At 38.5% G+C, this 17,431-nt stretch overlaps 1 long non-coding RNA gene across 1 annotated transcript in view; it reads left to right on the top strand.

Annotated features, from left to right (window-relative positions):
• Positions 1-15,715, top strand: part of LOC142599906 (uncharacterized) — a 28,066-nt gene extending 12,351 nt beyond the window's left edge. Inside the window, exon 3 of the long non-coding RNA XR_012833359.1 lies at positions 15,464-15,715. This is a non-coding gene — a long non-coding RNA (uncharacterized LOC142599906). The remainder of the gene's footprint in view (positions 1-15,463) is intronic.
• The last annotated feature ends 1,716 nt before the right edge of the window (positions 15,716-17,431 follow it).

Raw genomic sequence — 17,431 nt, 5'->3', positions numbered from 1 at the left:
GTTAGCTAGCATATCATGCAGTTATATGGCTTTGCATTTTATATGAGTAAGTTTTATTGGGTTCTTTTTACCACACAAGCTATTTCCCACAATGTTTTGTAATTTATATAAATGCTTACTTTAGCAAAGTTTCTGAGGGATCAGATTCCTCTGTAAATTCCCTCAGTGCTAGTGTGCAGAGAAAGTTGCCTGAAAACTATTGTTCTGCTTCCAGGACTGTAAGTTCCATGGGAAATTCTAAGTCAGTAATTGTAGCCATATATAAATATAATTTATTTCACACTAATTGTACAGTTATAGAGATTACTAAAAAAAGAAAATAAAAATTAAAAGCAATTACACCTTCTATGTTACACATATATAATAGGCCCTCTTCGTCCCCATCAGCATGGAGATGTGTTTATTCCTAAAGACAGCAAATGGTCCTGGCGTCAGGTCCATGGTGGTTCTGCCTTGCTAACTGTAGGATATCATTCTCCTCAGTGTAACAGGCATTTTAAGGCTCCCCAACAGCTTTCTTATAGCTTCTCACAGTGTAACTTGAGGTAAACCCTGAAGGTGCTGCAGATTTCTAAAATTTTGTACTTTCAGCCATTCTGGGGCAGCTGTTTACTTTTTTTCTTCCACAAAACACAACAAGAGCAGCCACATCCAGTCACCTGATGTTGGTCTCTGGAATCACAGCTGGTAATTACACATGTTTTGTGCTGGGCAAACCAGCTCCAGCTTAGTTTCCACATTTTGAAGAGAGTGGGAGATGAAGTAATGACAGTTAGGGAAAGAATTAGAGATCTGCCAAACTACTTGAAACTGCTGACATTTCTGAAATTGCCTTAGGCAAAGTTTCATTTCAGATGACCTAGTGGGAAGTACTTTGGAAGTGCTCTAATAATCAGAAGGAACCATGAAACATTTTCAGTGATGAAAAATTCTCAGCATTAAAATCAACGGATGCAGTCAATGTCTGATCAAAGTTTGTTAAGGGGCTGCTGCTAGATTGAAAACAATTGGAAGTATGCTTGTGTTTGTAATAAAATCTGATGTTATTTTAATCAGAAACTAATTCTTAATATCTAATGCTTCTGAGATTTTTATTCTCCATTGATAAACAGCACAGGTAATGGAAATACCAGGAGATGATCAATTTCCCTGTACCTTCTAGCAAGCTTTTTTACAAACTCCCTACAAGTACCTAAGTATTTTAAGTTCACATTACTGGTTAAGATATGGAACTAAGGAGAGCGTTCACATGGAAGGAAAAATCCCACTACCTATTATCAATTTTAATAAATTATTTATGCTAACAATCTTTCATAAACAATATTTGTTTCATAACACCTAGCTCCAGTGATGGATCCACACAGCAAATCACAACATGTTATGGAAACACTTTCGTGATTCACAGCTGCATTGGGCACATCATTGCTGAAATGTGAATAGTGCGTTTTTGGAAAGTTTCATTGGGCGTGACATGGTGCTATGCTACTATGCTACAATACTTGTGGTGACAATTCAGCCTCAAAAACTTGTCTATCTAACTACAGTGCTGTGCTGGAAATAGTTGCTGTACTTGAAAGAATTGCACAAGGCTCAGAACTCCCAGAAAAGCAACAGGATTTTGCATTTTTTTTTCAGTATGGGCTTGTTGCTGTTCTCTCCTTTTTATGAGTTTTGGCAAAACCTGAGGCATAGTGCAATAAACAGCTCATTACAATGCATGAAATAAAAAAAAAAAAAAATCTCATATTGCATTAAAGTCTTAAATTGTACTGGAATCTTTCAGAGGACATATACTGTACATTAATATTGAGAAAATAAGAACAAATCAATAGCATAACACTATCTGTATTTGGTTTTGGTTTTGTAGGCACAAATATTAACACATCCTCCAGGTTTGCTTCTTGTTGAAAAAGGGAGGAAGAACAGGTAGACAACTTCATCCAGTCTTTCCCTATGCTTTTAAAACAGCATTGCATGCATTACCTCTTTACTATTATTTTACTTAGTCCAATAAAACATTATTAATTATGATTACATTGCTGTGTTCTTTGCCTTATTGGCCAAGAGATAAGATCTCAACATGCCATTACTTGTGAATACAAAATCAACCCACTTGACACATTTCCCACAGCATCCTCCTGGAGAAACTGGCTGCTTATGGCTTGAATGAGTGTACTTTTTGCTGGGTAAAAAACTGGCTGGATGGCTGGGCCCAAAGAGTTGTGGTGAATGGAGTTAAATCCAGTTGGTGGCTGGTCACAAGTGGTGTTCCCCAGGGCTCAGTACTGGGGTCAGGTCTCCTTGACATCCTTATCAATGATGTGGATGAGGGGATTGAGTCCACCCTCAGCCAGTTTGCAGACAACACCAAGTTGAGCAGGAGTGTTGATCTGCTTGAGGATAGGAAGGCTCTACAGAGGGATCTGGACAGGCTGGATCGATGATCCAAGGCCAACTGTACGAGGTTCCACAAGGCTCAGTGCCAGGTCCTGCCCTTGGGACACAGCAACCCCATGCAATGCCTGTACAGGCTTGGGGAAGAGTGGCTGGAAAGCTGCCTGATGGAGAAGGACCTGGGGGTGCTGGCTGACAGCCAGCTGAACATGAGCCAGCAGTGTGCTCAGGTGGCCAAGATCCTGGCCTGTATCAGAAAAAGTGTGGCCAGCAGGACTACAGAAGTGATCGTTCCCCTGTACTCGGCACTGGTGAGGCTGCACTTGGAGTGCTGTGTTCAGTTTTGGGCCCCTCACTACAAGAAAGACAGTGAGGTGGTGTTGAGAAGGGCAATGAAGCTGGTGAAGGATCTGGAGCACAAGTCTTGTGAGGAGCGGCTGAGGTAACTGGGGTTGTTTAGCCTGGAGAAAAGGAGGCTGAGGGGAGACCTTATTGCTCTCTACAGCTACCTGAAAGGAGGTTGTAGCCAGGTGGGTGTTGGTCTCTTCTCCCAAGTAACAAGTGACACGACAAGGGGAAATGGCCTCAGGTTGTGTCAGGGGAGGTTTAGATTGGATATTAGGAAAAATTTCTTCACCAGAAGGGTTGTCAATCGCTGGAACAGGCTGCCCAGGGAAGTGGTTGAGTCACCATCCCTGGAGGTATTTAAAAGAGGTGTAGATGTGGTGCTTAGGGACATGGTTTAATGATGGACTTGGCAGTGTTAGGTTAACTGTTGGACTTGATGATCTTAAGGGTCTTTTTTCCAAGCAAAACAATTCTATGATACCATGTTTCTATCATTCTCTTATTCCACCTTCTGATGACACGTAGGAAGTAGATAAACCAAAAAACAGGATTGGTAGAGGTAGTGGAGTTAAGATCTTTTCTTGTATATCCTACATCTTGTATATCTTATTTTAAATCCAGACCATCCAAACTAGTCACTTAAGTTTGATACAATTCACAGATTCATAGATTGGTAGAGGTTGGAAGGCACCTCTAGAGATCATCTAGTCCAACCACCCTGCTAGGGCAGGATCACCTAGATTGCATCCAGAAATGAGAGCTTTGGAGTCAAGTTATGCTGATTTGCTGTGATACTGTAAGTTCCTCTCTGAGTCCTAGTTTGTATTTAGGACATGCAGCCCATAACTTTAAAAAACTTGGAACCATCTGGCTGAACAAGGACTTTTCCTCTGTTTTAGGTGGTGCTGTGGGATCTTGAAAATAGATAGTTTCAATTCCTGTCTCAGGTAAGATGCTTCAAATATAGCTGATGAGTGCCATTATAGTTGTAAAGAATGTTGAGATAGATCAACCCAGATGATACATATGCTCATTTATAAAGTATTAAGGAGTTACAGCAACAAGACAATGGTAAAAAAAAAAAGAGGCATACAAGTGGCAAAGAGGGGAAAGCATGAGCCATTTGAACAAATCTGCTTGGTGAGGAACGAGGGCAGCAAATGTAGACACAGATTGTACAGAAAGTGGTTGGATGGCAGAAATTATTGTCTAGAGTATGTTGTGGTATGCTGAAGCGTAAGGCAGAGCACAAGAACTAGGGTACAACATGTGCCTGGCGCCTTCAGCACTTAGACTGTAAGGCAGAGAGGAAGGGCCGGCCACGTCACTTACATTTTCTTCTTTCCAGTCTTGCTACTTGACATTAATTATGCTGGTATATTTTTTTTGTCTTTTAGCTGTCAAACTGCTTCAGTTATTTCCTTTCTAACATGGGCAAGAATTAAGGAAAGCCAAATGACACAGCAGTTTCTGACCGCTGGAGTCTATAATGCAAACAACTTTGCAGACATCCTAATGAGAATAGGAAACTAGGAGTGTTTCTTTTTCCTTTGCAATTTAAAAATAACTTAAACATAACTGCTCTTGAGGACAAACTAGCTTGGGAAATTGCTATGGCTGTATGGAGCTCTGCTTCATTAGTTTTCAACTTGCCATGGCCAAGAGCTAAACTGGAAGTGCATTGTTTTGTTCAGTCCATACTGGAGGGTGCATGTCCTTTTTTTAAGAGCAATTGTTGATTTCCACTGTCTGGCACTCTGAGCCAGGAAGAAGTGCTCATGTCTCTGAAGGATGACCTTTACCAACCACGAAAGAGCGGAGTGTGAGGAAATTTGCACTTTTGTAATATCAGTTACATTCAAGGCTTGTAAATTTACTGTTTGAAGTAACAGCTGCTTTGGATCCAAGACTTAAAAATGATCAGAATATTATTTGTCTGGTAACTACAATGAATTTTATTAGGATAATGAATGAATTTTATCAGGATAATAGAGGTATTCCTGCAGTGACTTCTCTCCTGTGAATGGAATTTCCTCAGTGTGGCCAGGATGTGCCACAGCTGAACCAGTAGTAAACAGTGTTATTGGCCAAAACTACCGTAAAAATCCCACTAAAATAACCCAACAAAATTGGCATAAAATACAGTCTGGGTATTGTAGAGAACGACTGCAGGACTTGTTCGGATTGCAGTGGTGGTAGAATAAGACTCTGAGCTGTAGCTAGCTTCCTTATAGAAGAAAGTACTGAATTACAGGACAGACCTTGACACTGTGATTGCAGGATCTTAAAGTCCCTAGAACACAGCATGAGAAAAAACAGAGGAGTTACAGTAACCATATGTCCATGGCTTCAAAACTGGGATTGGCTTGTATTTCTTTCTAGAAGAAAGGATATCAATGACAGAGCAGAATAACTGCTGACGTGTGTGTGTGTGTGTGTGTATATATATATATGTGGGTATGAATATATATGTACAAATATATATCTATACGTAACATTGCTTTTGGAATAAACAAACACATAAAAAGACAGTTAATCAATCTTAGAAATGGAAATCAGTAAGATCTTGCTGCTAGAGACCTGCTTTACTGAATAGCAGACCAAAATATGTCATATATGCTGGTGGCTAACATAGAATTAACAATTATAAGATAGAGGAGTCACGTGCCTTTTGTACAGAAATTCAAGCATGCATATTTCAGCTGTATTCAAGGTCGCTCATGAGGTACGTTCTCTTGGAGAAAAGTGCAATATTTATGATCCATGAAAACATTTTCTTATTCCTCTATAGTTCAAATTGTGGTCATAGGGGCAGATATCAACCTTCTTGTATAATGGATAATATAAAATGTTTGCTCACCTTTTACCGTGTCTCTTTTTGCTGTCCTATGTGCTCCATTCTGGGACAGGCAGATCTGTCTGTGAGAAGGAGATTGGGCTTTCCCCAAGATGATGATGGAGAAGCTTTAGAGTATCAGGGAGGATGGCATGTGCAAGGAGAGAGAAAAAGGGACAGTAAGCAGAGAGTTTGCAGCAGGAATGCAACCTGAGAGACATCTGTTTTCCTTAGGCACCTGCTCAGGACAGTGTAGCATGTGTTACAGCTGAGGAAGACAAAAGAGTTGCTGATCTGGGGGCCAAGATGGACAAAACCCAATCGTCTCCTTCCAAAAGCATGGTCCGCAGGAATGAATGGCTCTTCAAACATTTTACTTCAGTCTTTCTTGACACATTAGATGTTAGTTTTCTATGCCTTTAAGAACTACCTTGCTCTCTTTTCTTTTTTTTTTTTTTTTTAACCTTGCTTTAGAGACTGTAAGTCTGCAGTATCTTTGTGTTTAGTCACCAAAATAAAAGTGGGACAATGCAATCTCCAAGACCCTGCTGACTTGGGAGTCTCATCTTCTCTGGAACTAACAAGTTTCTAAATCACTTCTGCTAGACATATCAATAGAGCTGGGAAAATGTTTCAGGGAACCAATATATTTCCTGTTGAAATAGGCATGGGTCATGTTATGAAAATTTGCAGCTGGCCTGTGCTGACTAGGACACAAAGTACAGAATTACAAGGGTAAATATTTAATCATGTGCATGAGGTGTCCCAGACAAATTGGGGACCCCGAATGTGATTTTACACAGGGTTCTTATATCCTTCAAGTGTTCAGGTGCAACATAATTTGACTAATCACTAACACACACTAAACACATTACTAATCATAGTGAAACTTCAGAAAGCAAATATATTTCTGCAGTGTTATCATCCGTCAGCATTTTTGCTTCCTGTCTATTGATCCAGATGTCTCTGGAGTTGATCTTGCTGTAGTTACTTATCTATGATGCCAGATGATGCTGGGAGAGTTTCAAAGATGTATTAGAGGGGCGAGGATGCTAATGTTGTCTTGGTTGTCCATGGATACATTTTTATCATGAGCAGCTGTAAGATTCTGAGAAGCAAAGTCCTTATTTCCAGGGCTGTACTGTCCTTCTGGTCCCTGTGACAAGGTGGTGTCCTTTAGTTTGTTTTACTTAAACATGTACAATACCAAAGTCTCCAGTAAAATTCCACTACTTCATTACATTGCAGTGTGTAATGTAAACTAATATATTTTAGCAAAGTTGATACAATTTTTACTATAAAGACTGATTGATATAATAGGGAAGGAAATTTTCATAACAGTCAACTGAGACATCATGACGAATTCAGTACGTACCTTCAATTAAAAGATAAGAGGTGTTATGGCCTAATTCAGTGGTCTTAGCAATGCCTGGGGACATTTAAGATGCATTAAGGTATCCCACCTGACCTCCAGCAGCCATTGCAGAAGGTGGTGGGTCTCCCATAGGTCCTCTTTCAGCACCTTGGATAGCCAAGGAAGTTCCTACTGCCAGTCACGCACCTGTGATTCAATAAGTGAATCAAGACCCCAGTCAAGACAGTCAAATAGAGTCTGGAATCAGTTCAGGTGACCAAATGTTGCTGCTCTCCAGACTCCACTGACTGTATTGACTAAATACTCTATTTATTTAGTTACCTAAATACAGATATATGCAATCTGGATTTGAAATCTACCCTAAACCAAGCAAAGGTTTAGGTCGAAAGAAAACAACTCTCTCCTCCTTGTGTAGTTATTTACTTCACAAGTCTGTATAGTTATAGGAGCTTGTTAAATGTCTTTTGGAATTATATATGTTTACATATAATTGTTATGTACCTGTGCCTCAAATGCCAGAGGTAGGTCCAGGTCGATGTAATCTGAGTATGAGCCCTGCACTCAAAATCATATACCATGACAATACCATGATGTAATAAGGTGTCCTTCCACATAGAAAGACCACTGTTCAATAGAAAATACCTATATTTCAACATGTACATATTACAGTTCCCTTCAGATTTTGCTGTATTGTAGAAATCACTTTACATCTGCCACTGTGACATCTTGTCTAAGAATTTGGTACAGATTTAGTTCTGAAGCCTCAGCCCTTCCCTCACTGTTAGCCTTCTCAAAAGGGGAAGGACTCAGAGGATCTGTTCTTGGGTGCTTTTTGATTATTGCCACATGAAAATTAAGTCCTTAAAAGCATTGAGGTCAGAGATTAAGAAGTGCAAGTAATCCATAGGACATACAATAGATTTCCTTGTCATATGAGACTCATGCAGCAGAAAATACTCTTCTACTTCCTGTGGTCCTCTACAAGACAAGCCTAAAGATAAAGTTTAAGTTTCAGCAGACAGAACAGTGTGTGCTGTGTGTGCTCTCTGAGGGTTTGAGGAAAAGAGGTGTTCCAGGATATTCTCTTCCTCTGAACAGTGAAATGCTTCCTCTTCCTCATCTTCCTTCACTCACAGCTCAGAAACCTGTATGAGAAGTCCCCCCTGAATTTATGAGCTACTGTTTGGACTCTATGCCTCCCTTGCAGCTTCACTATGAAGGGTTGCAAAACTGGAAGAACTCAAAATCTTCAGGCTTAAAGATCTGGACTTTTGACTTTAATAATTTTGTATTAGAGAAAGGATGGCTTGCAAAAATATGAAAACTTACGAATTTAAAAAATTGCCAGATAACAGCCCAGTACTTTTCACATACCAGAAATCTTGACATTGTATTCAGTAACACAAAGATTTCACCCATTCCTTTTAGTTCTCAACTAGTCTGCTGAATGACCCTGTGAGTAAACTTCTTGAGTAAACTTACTTTTGCTCCAACTCCATCTGTGAGCTTTTCTCTGCTGATCTGCTAGACTATTCCTTCTTTCCTTTCAATTTCTCCTCTTTTCCCACTACCAGTTCTTTCCTTCTGAAAAAACAACAGGTCTTGTTTTATTTAAAGGCATGAGATTTACCTGAAAGGGCAATACATTTTTTTAATAAAAATGCCTTCCCCTCCATATAAAAAGGTCAAAACAAACATTGCTCTTCCCTGCCTCTACTTCAACCCTGTACCCGGTGAATAAGAAAATCTCTCCAGTTATTTTTAAAAGTGCAAATGAAGTATCAGTGAGCAAGCAGTAACACATTACTTCAATAGCAAGACAGGATGCCTTCAGATACTGCAATAGAAAGATTTATGTGAAAATTTTAACAATGACCATTAAACGTCCTGTATTTATATAATGCCTTTCATGTCAAAGTATATCTTTCATATATATCTATCAGCTTGTCTCTAGCAAGGAAGGACTTGACAGTTACGCTAATGTTTTGTCTCCTCAGAGCTCCAGGGAATGTACACAGAAATTTTGCTCTGGGTGGGGTGAGACACATAACATAACAAATTATTCCAGGAGAACACCATTTCGAATCTATCTCTCTTTCCTTTTCCTTTTAGATTCTCCTCGACAATCTAAATTTCTTTTTTTTTTTTTTTTCTAGTTTCCTGTTAGAAAGATAAGAATGTTAGGGTCATTCTAGGTCACTTTCTCACTATTGCAGACACCATTTCATGTCTCCTTCATATGCTTACCAGGTTGCATTACATATAAAGCAAAACAATTTAGTATTTCTGGTTCTGGTATTCTCTGAAATTTCACACTTCTGGCCACAAACAGCTTCCTCACCCAATCAGTTTGAACTGATAGAAAATAATCCCACTACCAAATCACCAGGAAAACATTTACTACAACTTCTCTTGGAAATTGTTCAGATTCATACAGTAGCTAATGCTGCTTTGCTTGGGAGATGAGATGTGATGCTCAAGAAATCTGACTTTAAAACTTCACTAGGATGGGACATAGCAAATAGTCAAAAAGATCAGTTCCTTGGGATGCAAGAAGTGCAGCTGAAATCTAAGTTGTCAGATAAATGGAGAATGGCACGATAAATCAGACAATTGCCTAGTGACTACAAGATGACTACAAATTAAGTTATATCCTCAAACTCTGCAATAGTGACTGAGCATTGAAAGTTAAATAATTTTTTTTTTTTTTTTTTTTTTTTTTTTTTATGGATAAAAATGCTGCCAGATATTTTGAAGCTGGTTATTTTAAATTTAAAATGTCTACTAGAGTGATTAGAAATCTTTGGGCACAACCCTTGCTGCCCTTTTCACTCTTTACTGGAAAGGGACCAAAAGAAAGATGTGAAGAGCCACTATCAAAATAAGTTGGTCTCCATTTTCCTTCCTCTTGTCTTGTTAATTCTGTAGAAAAAACAATTTATAATAGCATGGATGACCTGCCAGCATTGATTAAGCAAACTGGGGAGATGATCCCATGAAAGGAGGAAAAACTTATTGTGAATACCTTCTGCTAGAAAGATTGTCTGTTGATCAAAAGTAATAAAACTATAGAACTCAATACTGTCTCTATAGAACTTATACTGTCTATAAGACTTATTCTAGAGCTACCAGAGAAAGTAATGGATTTGAAATATCTCAAATATTGATAAACTAAAGCAACTAGCTAATATTGAGCTCTGGGACTGAAAAACAAAGGAAAATTGGAATTTCTTTGAGAAATAGGAGTAAAAACTCTCTGGAATTTATATTCAAGTGAAAGTGAATGGAAAAAAGTCGTGGGAGAGATATCCTGACTTAATTGGATGATTAGCCACAGAGAAGGATATCAATAGCAGAACTAAAGTACAGTAGGAGTGGGAATGCCAACTGATCAGAAGAAAAGTTTGTCCTGGATGGCAGAATGCATGGGTTCAAAGTGTGAAAATATGAAAAGGGAGGACAAGATAAACTTTGCAGTTGTGAGAAAGAAACCAGTGATTCCTGGCAGTTTGCCATGTGGCTGTTCCTGTATGGGAAAAGAAATAAAATTGGCAAGGCAGAGGTATGACCCTAGTTGTGGTGTTGAGTATGAGCGCCATCCACTCTCAAGAAAGACGAATTCAAATTGGGTGAAGAGGGAAGATGTCGCAGGAGAATGCTGTGAAGGTGAGACCTACAGCTAGACATTGCCTATCTAAATTAAGAGAGAAATGTAGGCTCCCTGCCATGCCATGGAGAAGAGGCAGCTGCAGAGGGCTATCCATCTGCTTCTGTTCCTGCCTAGGCCCTTGGGGTTTGCGTGTGCTGGATCTGCCGACAGGTCCATGGTGATACGTGGCGTCCTGTGTGAGCTGGTTGGCTTCCCTGCCTCCAGAGGTGTTTGCAAGCTCGCTGCTTGCACAGACAGCAAATTCCTGAATCTGGAAAGCCATTTGGATTTTAAAAAGAAAAATGGGGCATGTGCCTGGATGATGCAGCTTCACTGTGTGAATCTAATCTTTTTACAAAATATTTTCTTTTAAGCATATTAAATCCAAATGGTCAGGATTTCTGAGGAACATATAATATAAACAAACTAATTCATTTGTTGTTGAAAATTTCCTTGCAGACTAGAATTTGATTAAAAATGTTAACAGATGTCTTTTAAGGTAGTTTTCTGGTAATAACAAATGGAAGTAGCATGTGGAGTGTCTTTATTTGTCTGTACAGCAGTCTTTATATCCAAGATGAATTAAATGAATATAAATTAAAAGTGGGCTCTTGTTACGGGAATAAGAACAGGAGCTTTAATTTGCTCTGTTTAAACAGATTCATTTTTTTACAGAAGCTTATCATATTATACAACTACCTCATATTTATCACTTGATTAAGCAGACCAAGCAAAACCACAAAGACAACAGGAGTACATCAGTGCCGGACAGTTAGGAACCAAATGTAAAGACTGAAGAACTGTTTTCCATTGAAGAACTGAAGACTGATTTCCTTTGGCTCTTCCTGTCCCTGCCTGCATCTCTTTTCACTGCTACACAACTCAAGAAATCACCAAAGTCTTAGATCTGGTTCCACTGCTGCTGAACTCTGAAATTGGAGCTTCACCTGGAGGCTTTGAGTTTGTTCTCAGCACTTACTCCAATGACTGGGAGGTGATTGTAAAATCTATTTTCAAAAGGTCCGATTACATGAGCATACACTTGACAAGAGAAAGACAGTGGAGCAGAGTAGCACATAGACAGGGACTATCTGTTTAGACACATTCACTGAAATCTCCAGGTATAAGGCCTCACTATTTGCTTGGACAGCTATGGCTCAGATATTGAATTAGAGAAAAATAGAAATTTCATTGGGGCTTATATATATCAGAAAAAATGCTCGTATTTTTCAATAAAACCAAAGAGGTTTAATTGTTTAGGAATTTGTAAACATTTTATTTGAGGCTTTAAGTGAGCATGTAGGGTTTTTTTTCTTAATGGACCATTCAAAAATATACATAATACAATATATAGTCACATATGTGTACATATGTGAAGCACTGCTTTACCACGAATGAGGGATTTGTAATAGCAACATTTATATTGTCCTTCTGATTCACTTTGGTTACCTGAATGCCTCTCATTTCCTGCTGAATGTGTTTTCAGCTGGCTTCACCTTTTTGGTTTTTGTATATGTTACCTCAGGAATAACTCTAAAAATATTCCTTTAGACATTTCTGCTATACAGGGTGTCTGGAAGGACAGATTCGGCTACTTACTTCCCTGAATCAAACTTTCCTGAATCAAACTTTCCTGCAGAAGAGCCAGAAGAAACTGCAGAATACAATTAAATAACCAAAAATGAGAAATGCAGACACACTGGATTTCACTTGAAATATCTCTTGCAGTCCTGAAAGACTGTGTTACAGCCTCTGGAAAGGGAAAACAAGAATGGTTGTAACAGATTTACCATCCCAAAGGCCACATGATCTCTATTGTACCTGCTGCTTTGGGCAAGTCTTTACATTATTAACTAATACTGTTTGCTTCTTTATAGTAGTTGAGCCCAACAGGGATTGTAAAATTGTCATGCTGCTCTATCTATCCACTGACCCAGCTGCTATCTTAGTGCACCCTGAATTTCATCCCTGAGTGGGAAAATAATATACAGCTACCCACCCAAATAAAGAAAAAAACAGCGGGAATAGATGCGGTCTGATGTGGATTTACTGGGAAAGCAGGAGAGGCAGGAAGATTTTGTTTCTCATGATCGCTGTGAGGTGATGTGGCACAAGAATCTGAATCACGCATTGGCAGCTGTGCAGTCAGTGTCTCTCCTGCCCCATCCTTGTCCAGCCCAGCATCCCCCTTTGTAAGCATCATGCCCTGGGCATAGCATTAACTTTTCATGCTGTGCTATCTCCTTTCTATGCAGGAGAAGAATACCCAGGAAAATATTCCGTACTCAAGCACTAGAGCAAAAAAAGCTACTTTCTGAGAAAATGTCTATTTTTATGTCTGAGAATGTAGTGTTCAAGACTAATTCAGTGATATCTAGCAGAATGGGACAGTTAGAATGGGAGCTCCATGGGAAATGCCGATATTTCAAAATGTACGTTTGAATTCTAAGAAAATTCTCAAACAATTTCAATTTGCCTGCAAAATGAAATTGTAATAAACTGCTTCCAGTTATTAGAAAGATTTTGTGTGGAATTTTCCTGCTAATTTAACTTTATTTTAGCATATAAAAACCACAACCATGATGTAAAAAATAATTTTTATTATAACTTTCATTATTTTATAACGAAAGTTTCAGGCATTCTGTTATACCAATGTTAAAACATTCAGCTGTGTCCTTATTATAACAGGTTTTAATTTTTTAATTGTTGTTGTGTTTGAAACTGACAGCCTAGCAGAAAATTTTGTTTTATATGGAACCAACATTTTCCAGTAAAACCTGTTGTAGTGAAAATTGTTTCAGAACTCATGACAGCTGCGAAACCCATAGGTTTAAACCTTACATGCCCAGCTTTGGGAGAAGAATTCATACCATTGAGTAAGACACCGCAATCCCAGCAGCTGAAAATAGCATTAGGCCCACCTTCTTTAAGGAAAAAAAAAAAAATCAGTGGAGAGAAAATAGCATACCTTCTGTGTATACATAGGCTTAGATTACTCTGCTGAGACTTCACCGTAGCCAGACATCTATCTATTTTTTTCCAAGTAGTTTTCCTTCGAGTGCAATACAATCTACCTCATTCCTCAGTCAGGTCTAGTTGCAGTTTGTTGCTGGGATGACATGACATTCCTGTAAATGTTTGTGCATCATCCAGTTAAATTGACTTTCATTTAGAAACAAAGGTGTGTAATTCTGTATGCTTTTGTCTTTTTTCCCCCTTTTTTGGCTCAAAATACTTTTGCTAATTTGACAAGAATCAGTGAGTAGTTGTACAGAAGCCAAATCTTCATTTACTGTAGGTAAAAATGTTTATCTAAAACATGCTGTTTATTCAGAGTGGCTACAGTATGTGCAGGACTCTTACGCATTCATTTTTTTAAATTTAAAAAATAGTGCAGCAGCTATTTACTCAATTATATGGAAAAGCCAACGAAATCCACAGCAGTCAATATATATCAACAGCAGTACTGGGCTCAGCATCAGTAAAGAGGCCCAGCAACTTGATCTTTACTGTCTCTGAAGGTTTTCAGATCTATTTGAAGCCAAAAATCAAACCTGAACTATAGAAATAGTTCTAACTATTCTAGTTTGACCAAAGTTCTTCTAACTTTGGTCAAACTAAATTTCTGAGTAACCTAAAATACTTTTTAAAAACTATATAGCTTTTCAGAACATTTTCCAGTCTGTTTTCAAGCTGTTTTCACCTGTCACCAACCTACTTAATCTCAAGGTAGTTCAAGGTTCTGTTAGTCTAATCTCTTTAAATAGTCATATTTGTCACAAAATTTCAAAATGCATTGAGTACCTTTCCTGTTGTCAAAGACACTGTTGATCACAAATATTGTAATAATACTTAATATCAGCTTTTGTACTGGGGACTGTTCCAGATAATAGAACACTGAGTCAAATCTGTCAGCCCAGTCATCCGTGCCTCTAATTCATATTACAAGTAGATAATGCGAACAAAGAAATAACTAAAATAGGTCTTTACACTCAAATCTACTATGAGAGTAAGAATATTTAAGAGCTGTTTTTAAGAACCTTTCTGTGTGGGAAAAAGCACAGTAGAGTTGTGTATCAGATCATTTGTTAATTACATATGACAGTTCTACAACAGCAAATATTTAAAAGACTAATGATACCACATTCATGTTTACAAATCTCTTTTACTGCTTATTTTGGCACTGAAAGGTTTTGAAGTAAATCTTGTGCATGCAAAGCTATTAATTTATACACCATTCTGCTTAGATTCTCCAGTTATAACTCATAGCTAGTGTCATACTGTTTTGGTGGGTAAGCATGAAATTCGAAACTTTTGTGTTCTGGAATATTTAAAATCTGTGCTTGTTTTGGCTGACCTTGCCTGTTTGACTTCTACATCGTTAAATAGGCGCTGATTCCACTGCAAGATTGGCCAGTTCATATCAGAGCTGAGTCTGACTTCATGGCTGTTGGGTACTACAGGGAAAGAAACCTGCTTTATAAAAGAAATTGTAAATTGACGTCTGTCTTCACTTACCATTTTTTTCTGTTACTAAGTAATGGTTGGAGCACTGATGACTTTTTGTCCAGACAGAGAGTGTCCTGATCAAAGCTCTGCAGTTCCTTTCCTCATCACTGCAGTCCCTGCAGCAGCTCTCCTGGCCACCTGTGGCAGGAGGAAGAAACTGACTTTCTTATGTACTAGAAAAAAGTGAACTTCTCAGATATTTACATGTAATATAGGTATATAATCTAAAAAGACTTTTCCCAAATATTTTGTACTCATATAGTTTGTTGAATATGCTCCCTTAGATATATATTGGCTCTAGCAGCCCTTTCCTTCCCTAATATGTTTTCTTCATTTTGTTACTCATTGATAGCTTTTATTTCCAACTGAAATTGCCATCCTCAAATGGCATCTTGCCATCACTCCAGCATTCTGGCACTCCAGGGAAAGTACCAGAAACATGCCTTCAATAAACGAACAAGTAACAACAAACAAATGAGTACCTATTACAGCTAATTCACAGCTGGAAGCAAAATCTGAGTTTGGAGAAACTTATGAGAAGCCCTGGAACTAGATCGCATGAAGAACTGAAACCCATTCACCTCTGGAAATAATGCTTTCACAACTGATTTATCTGGGAACAAATCTGCAGGGATTCTTGGTTAAGACCATTTCAAACATCTGGAAGATGTCCAAGATCTGATTTCAGAAGTATACACACAGAAACTCTTCTAAAGTTCAAAATGCATGGACGGACTCCCATCTACCAAAAATGGCATCAGGTCATAGACTTTCTGTCTCTTGCTAGCTTGACTTTCTGTGACACTTTAGGTTTGGTTTTAAAAGAAAAAAATGTATGTATGTGTGCATCTGTGTCATGTGCATGTATATATAACAATATAAACAATCACCCAGGCATATGCCAGCATATATAAACATGTATGCTGCCAGGAAGCAAAAAACTGCTGCAATTAAATGGAAACTCTTTCATTTCCTGAAGGCCAGTTTTGGTCCAAATAACCTGGGACATGTATGAACTCCAGTTCCATTTTCTACCTGGGAGACAGACAATGTCCAGCACTGTTCCTGTATATTATTTCCTATTAATATATCATCTGGAATATAGTTGCAATATGGACTTGGTAAAGTGGAGACAAGTAAAATAAAGTAAGATTAACCTTATTGAAACAGTGTGCTCTTCAAGACTTGAACAAAAGCCGTGAATGAATAGGTGCTATCTAAAGTAGAACTGCACCTGATACTGCTTTGGAGCTTTACAGTGATTCTACACAGTGAGTAAATGTATTGCACTAAGGTGTGTGTGCCTCTGGTTAGGACTGAACCCAAGAAAGCTTCCCAAGGGAAGCCAAGGTGGTCCTACCAGGTAGCCGGCTTTCCCAGTTTCTTCTTTCTGCCTACTTCTGTTGCAGTTTTTTTAATTGCTCTTTTTGCATGTGTGTGTGCAGGTAAGCTTACCTCATCCTGAATCTGCTGCCACTGCTAACATAAGCGAAGTGGATGTGGGCAGACTTTTACCTGCATTCACAGATCCGTAAGCACAGTACCTTATTTCTCTGCTTAGGTGCTATCAACAGCGTCCTTTGAGGAGAGAATTGCTGGGGAGCTGGTCGCATAGTCCGTGAGAACATTGATCAGCATGAGGTCAGATGCTCTCTGATAGACTGTATCAGGTACCCTGTTAAGAAAAAGAGTGGGTTTTTTTGTCCAGAGTGTTGACTGCTGCCAGTGCTGCTATTCTTCAGAATCATAAACCATATCCTCTGACTTTTTGTCCTGAATGTATTTTTTCAGTTTTAGAAGTTTGGCTGATCCTGTTCTACTACTCCAGTTAAAACAAACTACTTTTCTTGGGAAGAAAGCTGACAGCAGTCTCATGGTAAGTAAGGCACATTTTGGAATGAATATCACTTCTTTTTAAAGAGAGAATATAAGGAGTTCTTACTATTTAATTGGCATGAACACATACTAGAGACTCACAGACGTATCTTAATTTATTCCAGACTGTAGAAAAATGTTTCTATCTAAAGTAATGTACTCTCCATAGGAAAAATGACACAAATCCTTACAACTTCTATGTGGAGTGTTTTTAACATGAGGTAATTCAGGATCATATTATGCTTAGGAGAATCCACTGTGCTGTTGCCCTCAACTTTCTGCAATGGGAGTCAACAACTAAATTCAGTGGGTCTGTCAAAGAACCCATGGTTTCAAATTAAAAAAGAAAAAAAACAGCAAAAATCCGACCCTGACAGGGGTTAGTTTTCTGAATGGAGACAGTAGAGCAGTACAACATGAAATTCTAAGACATAGTTGTTGAATT

This window comes from Balearica regulorum, chromosome 1, assembly GCF_011004875.1.
Source record: "Balearica regulorum gibbericeps isolate bBalReg1 chromosome 1, bBalReg1.pri, whole genome shotgun sequence".
In the NCBI taxonomy this organism is placed as follows: Eukaryota; Metazoa; Chordata; class Aves; order Gruiformes; family Gruidae; genus Balearica; species Balearica regulorum.
Note: the sequence above shows the minus strand (reverse complement) of the source record. Positions and strands in the feature narration are given on the sequence as shown.